Source organism: Hibiscus syriacus, unplaced genomic scaffold, assembly GCF_006381635.1.
Source record: "Hibiscus syriacus cultivar Baekdansim isolate YM2019G1 unplaced genomic scaffold, ASM638163v2 tig00110020_pilon, whole genome shotgun sequence".
NCBI classification, from domain to species: domain Eukaryota; kingdom Viridiplantae; phylum Streptophyta; class Magnoliopsida; order Malvales; family Malvaceae; genus Hibiscus; species Hibiscus syriacus.
This window is the reverse complement of record NW_024062568.1, coordinates 1,692,350-1,703,232: the sequence shown is the minus strand read 5'-3', so window position 1 is coordinate 1,703,232 and position 10,883 is coordinate 1,692,350. Positions and strand designations below refer to the sequence as shown.

Below are 10,883 nucleotides of genomic sequence, written 5' to 3'. Positions count from 1 at the left end.
GATTGTATGGAAGAAGAAGAAAATGTTTATGAAAGAAGAAGAAACATGTTAAGAAGAAGAATGGTTCAGATTGGTAAATGAAAGCCCTTGATTCCCCATTATTAATTAATTATTAATTACATATTAGTTCAAGCACCGGTCAAAGGGATTCCAATGGTCTTCCAACTTGGCTGTCAAAAATCCATGTAAGCAGTTAACGCGTCAGCTATGTTTTCTGTCACGCCTGTTAACGGCGAATGACCAATTTGTAACAAACGATAATATTAGTGACTGATTTGCGACTTTTAAAACTTCAGTGGTGAAAATGAAAACTTACTCAAACATTAGTGACCATTTGCGTAGTTTACCCTTACTTTTAACAAAAAAATTAAAAACTATTTTAGTATAATATTAACTTTTTTAATGTTTGATTAAATAATTATTTTAATCTTTATTCTTTAAGTATTTTAGTTCCTAACGTTTAATTTTACTATAAAACCCTCCTAACATTTCATTATATAATCATTTTAGTCATCAATATTTATCTTTCCAAACATTTTGCCTCTCAACATTTCATTTTATGGTAAAAAGATGCCTTTTTGAAGCGTTTAAAATTTGTTGACTAACAATTTCTATCAACAAGTGATCATTTCACCTTGAATGAAACGTTAGAGGTTAGAATGATAAAAAAAAGACCAAATGACAATTTAATCAAATGTTTGGAACATTTTTTGTCATTATGTCAAATTTTTTTAAGGATCTCAGACGCTGTTGGCATGTATATAACTAGAGCTTACCAAAAATGGACTCCAATTTAAATTCCTTTTTAGTTTAAAACCAACTTACATCACTCGTTCTCCTATCCCAATGCATCAATTCTAAAATACAAACCTTCCCATATAAAAATCATAGAAAGATTACATTTCTCGACTCCATTAATTCTAAAAATTAAATCCTACTTTCTATTCATAAAGCATATTACTTGATCACCAATAATACTTAATCATATTATTAAGATTTCTCACTTAGTATCTAATACATTAAATAAACTTAATAATCAACTGCCTCTAAATGATAGAATCACAATTTAATATTATCAACTAAATGTAGAATCAATTTTTACACTGACATATATTTTATAATATTGAGCTTCGGTCTTAATTCGATATTCAACAACATCGATCGGTATCAAGATTTAAAGATTTCATTGAGATATACGACTAAACTAAAACCTTCAACCACCGTTAGATCAATTGAGATCTTCACCTCCATCAGAGTACAAAATTACTATAAATTACAAAGTCAATTAAAAATATAAAGATATTATTAAAATTAGAAAATAGATTAGAACATTACTAAAAATTCTAAAAAAAACATTTAAATTTTTTATCTTGACCGTCTAATTGGAGTGTGAGTTGTTTATGACCGCGTCAATTTTAGATATTTTATCAATTAATTCGTGTAATTACGGTTTTGATTATAATAATAATTTAATTTTTTTAATAATGTTTATATATATATATATATAATTTTTAATAAAATTTAACAATTTTTATACTTATTTAAGAATTTTTTTCTTTTATAATTTTTTTAAAAATTCCTTAAAAATCCTATGAATGCCACGTAGCATAACCACAATGTATCATATAGTAGTGATAACTCTAGGGAAAATAATTAAACTTAACTGTTAAAATTAGTAAAAAAAACTTAATTAATTTGATTTTTTAATCTATGAATTCAATTGTTTCGATTCGAAAACTTAATTGAATCATCCAAAAATCTTTTAATTTATTTTATTCACTCCTAACAAGATAAATCCACCCATTAACCAAAAGCACATGGAAATTCAAAATTTTGGAAAAGCCCATTAAAAGTCGTAGAATTGAAAAGAGCTCATGAACTGATGAGTGTTTAATATATATATTTATTGTTATTTATTTCTTATTTTTTGATTAAATGTTATTGGTTATCTTTATTTTGGGATTATTTTGGACATGAGTTTTATTGGATTGATTAGTCTAAAAGTAGCATATTTTGATGGTCTAATCAACATCTTCTAGAAGACGGGAAATTATTTAATTAAAATGTATTTGACATAAGGTTATCCATAAGATGAATCAGAATTCAACCAGAAGTAGAATATTTAAATATTTATTTTTATCATTTGCGATAAGCCTTTTAAATTTATGATTTTTAGTTTGATTATTTGATTATTATTTTTTTATTTAGGATTTTTAGTTTATTATTATATTTAGGAATTAGTTATTTTACTACAACTCTTGGTAGCATTTTTATTTTTGATTACGATTAGTCATTTTATTTACTTAGAACTTTCAGTTATAAATACCCCTTAGGTTCAACATTGGAATTTATATTTACTTAGCTACTTTTGAAGTTTTACTTTTTTTCATCTTTTTATTTTTCTTTAATTATTTTCTTTTCACAATGCTAAGCATGATCAAATCTATGCTTATATAAAGTCCAATTAGCCAAAAGTTAGTAACAATTCAATTCGCTTCGGTGAGAATTGAAAAGTGTTTCATACCTTCAGGTATCTTTCTTGATTATCTATAAATTAGGATTGACAATCAACATTTCCTTTAAATATTTCAACACTTTCAATTCAAAGGGTGCACCTTGGCCTAAATGTTGTTTTCATTTACCGTTGGGGAGAAGAATCAGCTTGTAGCAAATTCAACTTTCTAAGAACAAAGTGGCGGTTCGCTAAGGGAAATAAAGATCAGGTTCGACTCTCATTGAGACACAATAATCTGAGCACGGGGTTAACATCAATAGCCGTTGTTAATCCCAACAAGAATTAAATTCCAAGGATTGACTTTGGAAATTAGTTCACATGAGAGAAGAGTAACTTAGAAGGGTTGAGCCTTGTAAACTGTAACTGTCAAGAATCCCGAAGTAAAATCTATTTCAGTATCGAAACAAATTGAGGCGAAGCGAAGCTGGAGGCTGTATATCATTATAATTATTTTCAATCGTCTACTTTTCTTATTTTTATTTATTTCAATTTATTTTGCTAAACTCCTTTTATTTTATTTTTGCAGTTTTCTTCGATCAATATCAATTCAAATACTTTATTTATTTGACAATTATGACGCTTGTTATAAACATGCATGTAAAATCAAAGATATTTCTTGATGTTTTGTTTTTGATAGATGAAAATTTTAATTCAAGAAGCTAATCACACAAAATATTTTTCCTAATTTTCGACAAATGTATATATGTACTCATCAAACGCCTTATACATTAACACATTTAGTATCTAATTATCATTTTTATTTTGCTTTGATCATTCAACTATTATATTTTTGAAAACATATTAATATTATGTTTTTGTTTTATTTTGGTCATATGCCGTTAAAAAATAAGAACTACTGACGTGACATTTAAAAAAAATCAATGATGATGTGGTATTACTTTATAATAACACATCAAGACCAATGTTAATTTTTTAAGATTGATGATCAAAATAAAATTAAAATATAACATGAGTTATGATTAAATAATAAATATTTGATGATAAACACAGAACAAAATGATAACCGAGATAATATACGTGTAGTTAAAAAAAAACAAAGAATTGGCTTTGAGGCATGCCAGCAAGCATTGCCGAGCCTAAAACCCTTGTGCCCATCTTTTCTCGTTTTGTTTTCATATTTTCCTTTTCTATTCCCAATTGTTAGAGCCCATAAAAAATGCAAAAAGTAATCACAGAGGTCTAGCTAGTCATTTTCACACCCATGTCTATCTCCTAAAGGTCTTTTATCGAGAGAAAATGATATTCATATCTTCCCCACATATTTTTTCTTTTCTTATCATAACTTTGTTATAAAATAAAATAAACAGCTTGAAAGAGAGTTGGATAAGGACATAAAAGGACTCTCAAATTTCAAATAGACATTTTAAAAAAAATATCTACCATCAAAGATATTTTACTATTTTTCTCTTCTTTCTTTCTTTCTTTAATTTTTTTTATTTTTATCTCATTTGAATCATATTTTAAAATATATCTAACTTCAATTTCTCACAATGTATTTTTTTCAATTTATTCTCTCAATTTTATTTTTTTATTCTCAAAATCCATTCTTTAAAATAATTATAAATATATTATATAATTTTAAATGATATTTAATTTATTAATAATATCACAAATCTTACACATATATGTCTAAACAAAATGAACATATATATATATATATGATTTCAGAAAATCATATAAATTGAATAAGTTGATTCCATAACGTTATAAATATAATTATATTTAAATTTGAAAATAATTTAGAACAAATATATTTGATTAAAGACTCGAATTTTATAAATTTAAATCAATTCGAAAAAAATCAAATAGAATTTAAATAATAAAACGGTACTCATAAACTCAATTTCCTCAATTTTTTTAGCTACACTTAATTAAATACTTACACATATTTCTGTACACATGATACAAAGATATTTATTCGGATTTATGATAAATTGTTGTAAGTGAGTTGGATAAGAGTCCTATTCTTCTCAAGTTTCAAACAGATTGAGTCAAGAATTTAGAATGGCAATGGTATTGTTTTTGAATATCTTTCTTCTAGCTCTCTTCTTGCTCTTCTTTCTCCTAAAACATAGAATTATTAACAATGGCAAATATTGCAACCTTCCTCTTCTTCCTCCTGGCCCTGCAGGTCTTCCATTCATTGGTCACTTACATTTGCAGATGTTTGATAACTCAGATGGCCCTCATATTTTCCTTTGGAAACTCTCTCAAAAGTATGGATCTCTCATGTCATTGCGATTTGGATTTAAACCAACCCTTGTAGTTTCTTCTGCAAAAATGGCTGAAAAGGTTATGAAAACTCATGACCTCGATTTCTGCAGTAGGCCTAATCTTCGTGGTACTCGCAAATTATCTTACGAAGCCTTGGATTTGGCTTTTTCACCATACACTGACTACTGGAAGGAGATGAGAAAAATCTGTGTTGTTCATCTCTTCAGCAGGGTGCATAAGTATCGTTCCATCCGAGAAGACGAAGTTGCTCGGCTGGTTGAGAAAATAGGCCGCTTGTCTATTTGTTCTAAGCCTGTCAACTTAAGCGAGGCAATGATGTGCCTAACTAGCTCAATCATTTGCAGGGTAGGCTTCGGCAAGAGGTATGACGAAGAAGGAGCTGAAAGAAGCAGGTTTCATGGGATGCTGAAAGAAAGTGAAGCCATGTTTACAGGCTTTAGTTTCGCTGATTTTTTTCCTTTCATGGGTTGGGTTGATAGATTTACAGGGTTTCTCAATCGTCTTGAGAAAACTTTCAAAGAACATGATGCCTTTTATCAAGAACTCGTTGATGAACATCTTGATCCAATAGGCGAAAATCAGATCAAGAGGACATAGTCGATGTGTTACTAAGAATAAGGAAGGATCGTGATTTTCCATTTGATCTTACCATGGATCACATAAAAGCTATTCTTATGGTCATATCTCATATTCACTCAAAAACGTCTTATCATTAGCTTCACTATTTATGCACATATAACCTCATTTATTAATGCATGCAGGACGTATTTATTGCTGGAACAGACACTGTTGCAGTCACTGTGATTTGGGTCATGACTTTCCTAATGAAAAACCCAAATTGTTTGAAGAAAACACAACTGAAGTGAGGCATTTGATTGGGGAAAAAGGTTTTGTAAATGAAGATGATCTTAAAGGTTTAACTTACTTGAAAGCCGTGATAAAAGAAACATTTAGACTGCAGCCAACAGAGCCATTGTTGTTGCCACGAGAAACACTACGAAAGTGCAGCATAGGTGGGTACCAAATACCAGCAAAAACCTTAGTCTATGTGAATGTATGGGCAATAGGAAGAGACCCTGAAACTTGGGAAAACCCTGAAGTGTTTTGTCCTGAAAGATTCATTGGCAACTCTATTGATTACAAAGGGCGAAACTTTGAGCTCATACCCTTTGGTGCCGGTAGAAGAATTTGTCCTGGAATGCTTATGGGAGTTGCAGAAATGGAGCTTGCTCTTGCTAATCTTCTTTACAAGTTTGACTGGGAAATGCCGATTGCGATGAGCAAGGAAGACATAGACTTTGCTACATACCTGGTCTCGCTGTACACAAGAAAAATGCACTTATCCTCGTGGCTAGGAAGATTGATACTTAACCGATGCTCTTATTTGCAGATTAGTTTGTAATTTGTTAAGTTTCAACCACATCCTACAATGCTCTTATCCTTGTAATCTTCTTTACAACTTATTTGCAGCTTACTTATTATAATGACATTTTAAGTTATTTTTAGTTTAAATATTTTTCAAATAAGATTTTTGTCTTTCCAAATTTTTAAATCTAAATTGCGGAGTCGATGAAGCTTGAAAGACCATATTGGCGTTGAAGGGCATCATTGGGGTGAAATGGAGAGCAAGTGGGGCAAATAGGACTCGAACCCTTGTCATAACCCTTTAAAGGGAATTATTTCTAATTAAAATCATGGCTAAATTAATAGAATATGCAAATAATAAAGATTAAATGTGCTATTATTCTAATTATGATCAAATTGATAGAATGTATGAGGAATGAGGACCAAAGTTGCTTAGCTACCCTGTCAGGAATTTCTATTAACAGTTAACGGTTGATGACTTGTTTGAATCAAATTGAATGTTTAACTATTTAATTCACAAAATACTTTATTCAATGATCAAGATAGAATCAACCCCATAATATAGTGACCAATAGAGTAGTTTTCCATACTATCTTTTTGTATACAATCTTAGCTAGGGGTGTAAACGAGCCGAGTCGAGCTCGACTCGAAAACTCGCGATCTTAAAATTTTCAAGCTCGACTCAAACTCGAAATACTGAACTGAAGCTCGTGAGCAGCTCGAAAAGGATCGAAATGAAAAAAATTCTTAAACTTAACTAGATTGAATCCTCAAACTCAAACTCGAACATGAACCTTAAATACATGAAATCTTACTGTATTTTAAAAAAAAAATCAATACATAAATATTAATATTATTATTAATTTATTTTTTTAAATAAAATCTTAATATATTATATTATCGAGCTGCTCACGAGCTTTTCGAATCGAATATCGAGTAGCTCGTTAAGAACTCGAGCTCGAGTCGAGTCCATTCGATCCGAGTATTTATCGAGCTTTAATCGAGTCGATCTCGAATAGCTCGCGATCTGTCTCGTCTCATTTACATCCCTAATCTTAGCTCAAACCGAATCCATGAAATTCTATTGCGTATCCAACAAATTTATATATCATTTATAGCAATAATGGAAGTTGTCCCCCACCGGCATGGGGTGATTCAATTGAAGGTTCTTTTCTTGCCGGACAATTGAAGGTTTGGGCCAGCTACACTTTAGCTAAATTAGTTTTTACAATAACATAAAGGGTGAAATAGGCAATTATTTTAGTTATCAAAATAGAATTGTCGATTTTTACCAATAATTAGTTGGTTTAGTGGGACGAGACACTAAATTCTTTAAGGTCAGAATTGCAAATCTTGAAGTTTATGAATGGAGCAAATTAGGTTGAAAGGGTCGCATTTACCTCTAGAGTACCCGATCTGAGTCAATTAATGAAGTAAATACCGGTGATTATATAAAAATATATATATAGAAGTGTACCATCCCAAACTATGGGTTAGTGACTAAATGGTAAAGTTTCAGAATTTGGTGATTAAAGTAGAAGAATGGATTAGTTCAATGATTTATCTGGAAATAAATCCTAAAAGTTGTTAATAATTATCAAATGAAGTAGAGGACAAAATGGTCATTTAACTAATAAATGAATTAAAAATAAATATGATAAGGATATATGTTAGAGGGGATAAGGATGAAGAGATATTCTCTTCATCTTCTTCTTCTTCTTCTTCCTGTATGAGAGAAAGAAAGAGCCAAGCTTGCAAAGGTAAGATTCCTTGTTAGCTGATTATTTGTTAATTTTAAGAGTGGGTTTTGATCATTAGGTAATACTTAAGCTTATGGAAAGCTTAAGTTGTCTTAAAATCAAAAGATAAAGAAGTTATGAAAGATTAAAGAAATGAGTTTCTTAAGGAAATTATGGAAAAGAGTTAGTAAGTGAATTTTGAGAAGGAATTTGACTTGTCATCAATCTAATTAAGGAATATGGAGTGTTATAATTAGATTTAAAACATGTTAAAAATCTGGTATGATTCTTGAAGTTAATAAAGAGAGAGGATATTAAGGTTAAAGACGAGATAATTGATTATAAATGAGTTTAAACATGTATATGAAAGTTAGGAATATGAAAGGGGATGAAATATGAAGCATTTGAGTGAAGAGTTGATGATTTTCGGGTTCAAAAAGAGGTTCTGGGCAGAGTGCATCGATGCACATTCATAGTGCATCGATGCATCAAGGTTAAAACCCAGAAATTTGTTTGAAGGTGTATCGATGCACAGGTAGTGCATCGATGCACTCTTTTAAAATAGAAACATCGAATGCAATTAGTTCATCGATGCATAAGGCATGCATCGATGCATCTCAGTGATAATACAACATCGAATGCATTTTATACACCGATGCATCAGTAGTGCATCGATGCATACTTTCATTGAAAGATGAAATTAGCATTTTTCTTAATCTAAAGAGTGAACCATTAGAGTATATTAGTTATAATACTAATATAGATCTATATATGATTATGTAGATATAGAACGTGACCCTGTTCAGAATCAATTGAGGGATTAGAATCGAATCAAAGCAAAGCTAAGGTGAGTGCACATTATTTAGTATATGATGTTAAATGGAAAAGAAGACTTATGATAAGTCTATTTCCAATAGTAAAATGCATGAATTCATAGAGGTATGTGTTTGTTATGATTTATATGTGTGCATGAGTATATGTGTTATTGATATGATTCTATGATCATAGGATGTAAACTATGTGATAAGTGATAAGTGACTATATGAAATTATATGAGAACAAGAGATGACAATGATTTACATGTCATATGAAAACCAGAGAAGTGTTATAAGCAAAGTGACATATATGTGATAAATGAATGATATGAAAAGTGAGATAAACAAAGTATGGTTGATATAGGGTAATATAAGAATAATTCATAGGTTATATGACAAAGATGGAACCATATAGGAACATTAATTGAGTACTTGATAATAAGTCATAAGGTTATATGCATAGGTAATATAAGTTATAAGATGAGAATATATATGAATATCAAATAAGTTATGAGATAAGTTATATGACATTGATATATAGGCTAAATGAAAGTATACACATGAATACATATATAAGTTTATATGTTATTTTATATGCTATGGGATATACCCATGAACATATGTGATGTGATATATGTTATGAGAAATGACCCATGTGACTAAGTGTGAATTGATATAAGTATGCGATATAAAAGTGTATATGTGAAATAACATGATAGGTGATAAAACTGTGAGCCTATATGATTATGTGTTATATGTTACATGATATGACATGCGAGTTACATGAACAAATGAGAAATGATATAAGTCATATGAAATGATCTACGTGAATACATGCACTTGTGATACATGTGATATGATATGAGATATATGGTTACACATACATGTGGTATGTGACAGAAGAGAAATAACAAGTGATATGAAATGTTATAAATGATAATGCCCATGTTATGTGATATGAGAGCTAGGGGTATAGTTGGCATGCCAAGAGTCGAGGGTATACCTATATTCTACGAAACATATGGACAAAATTACCTATGTCTTTCGAGACATATGGACAGTATACCTATGTTATACGGAAGATATGGACAAAATTACCTATGTCTTTCGAGACATATAGACAGTATACCTATGTTCTAAGGAATATATGGACAGTTTACCTTGGTTCTTCGGAACCTATAGAAAGTTACCGAGGATCTTTATGACCTCTGAATAAGTCCTTCGGGACATTTATATGAGCTATGGTGACAGCATATGTGTGCACAACCTCAATGTACTCACATACCTTAAGTTCTCACTAGTGTACATGGGCTAATAAAGAGATTAAACAAACATACTGAATGTGATATGTATACGATGGGTTTATAAATGGTTATCAAAAGTAAGTGGTTTGAAATGTGTTACATGAACCATATGATGTTATATGTGTTTCTTAATGATAATGATAGAGATTATGATAATGATGGTATATGTTTATGTATGCTTTATGTTATATGAAATATTATATGTTTTATATACCTCACTAAGTCATCGACTTAGCGTGTGATTGTTTCACACGTAGGTTTGGAAAGCGAAAAGAGAAGTAAAGAGGAACAAGGCAGGTCAGTTCTCCTTACCGAATGTCAGATCAGAAGAGAGGTGAATAATATGTATATTTTTTTATATAAAGTTCTAGTTGGCATGCAATCAAAAGAATATATTGAATAAGCTCTGAATAGTTTTGTAAATGTTTTGAATAAGTTAAATGTTATAAAAGTTTTTAAAATTACTCACTATTTTATACGAATAAAGGTTTGAAAAGTCAATGCGACACTTCAGACTCGTATCCGGGTTGGATACGAGTTGGGGGTGTTACATTTAATGGTATCAGAGCTACGGTTTAGCCGATTCTAGGCTAAAAACGAAGTCAAAATTATTTTAAAAAGTATACATTCCGACATAAAGTAGAAAATTTTCTGATCTGATAGGGTAAGGAGTGTATTGTCTTGTTAATAGAGTTAAATTATTATGTTAAATAAGATATGTGAATACCAGAGAATGATTTATGAAATTTATATATATGTTTATATGATATGATGGATGATATGTGAACATATGCAATTGACATATGTTATACAATATGAATTGGATGAGCATATGCACACGTGATATGTGATAGAAGAAATGATATGAGCACATAAAAATATGAGAGTT

General features: G+C 30.1%; 1 pseudogene; it reads left to right on the top strand.

Moving 5' to 3' along the window:
* Positions 1–4,506: 4,506 nt before the first annotated feature.
* On the top strand, positions 4,507–6,142 carry LOC120213395 (annotated as a pseudogene).
* The last annotated feature ends 4,741 nt before the right edge of the window (positions 6,143–10,883 follow it).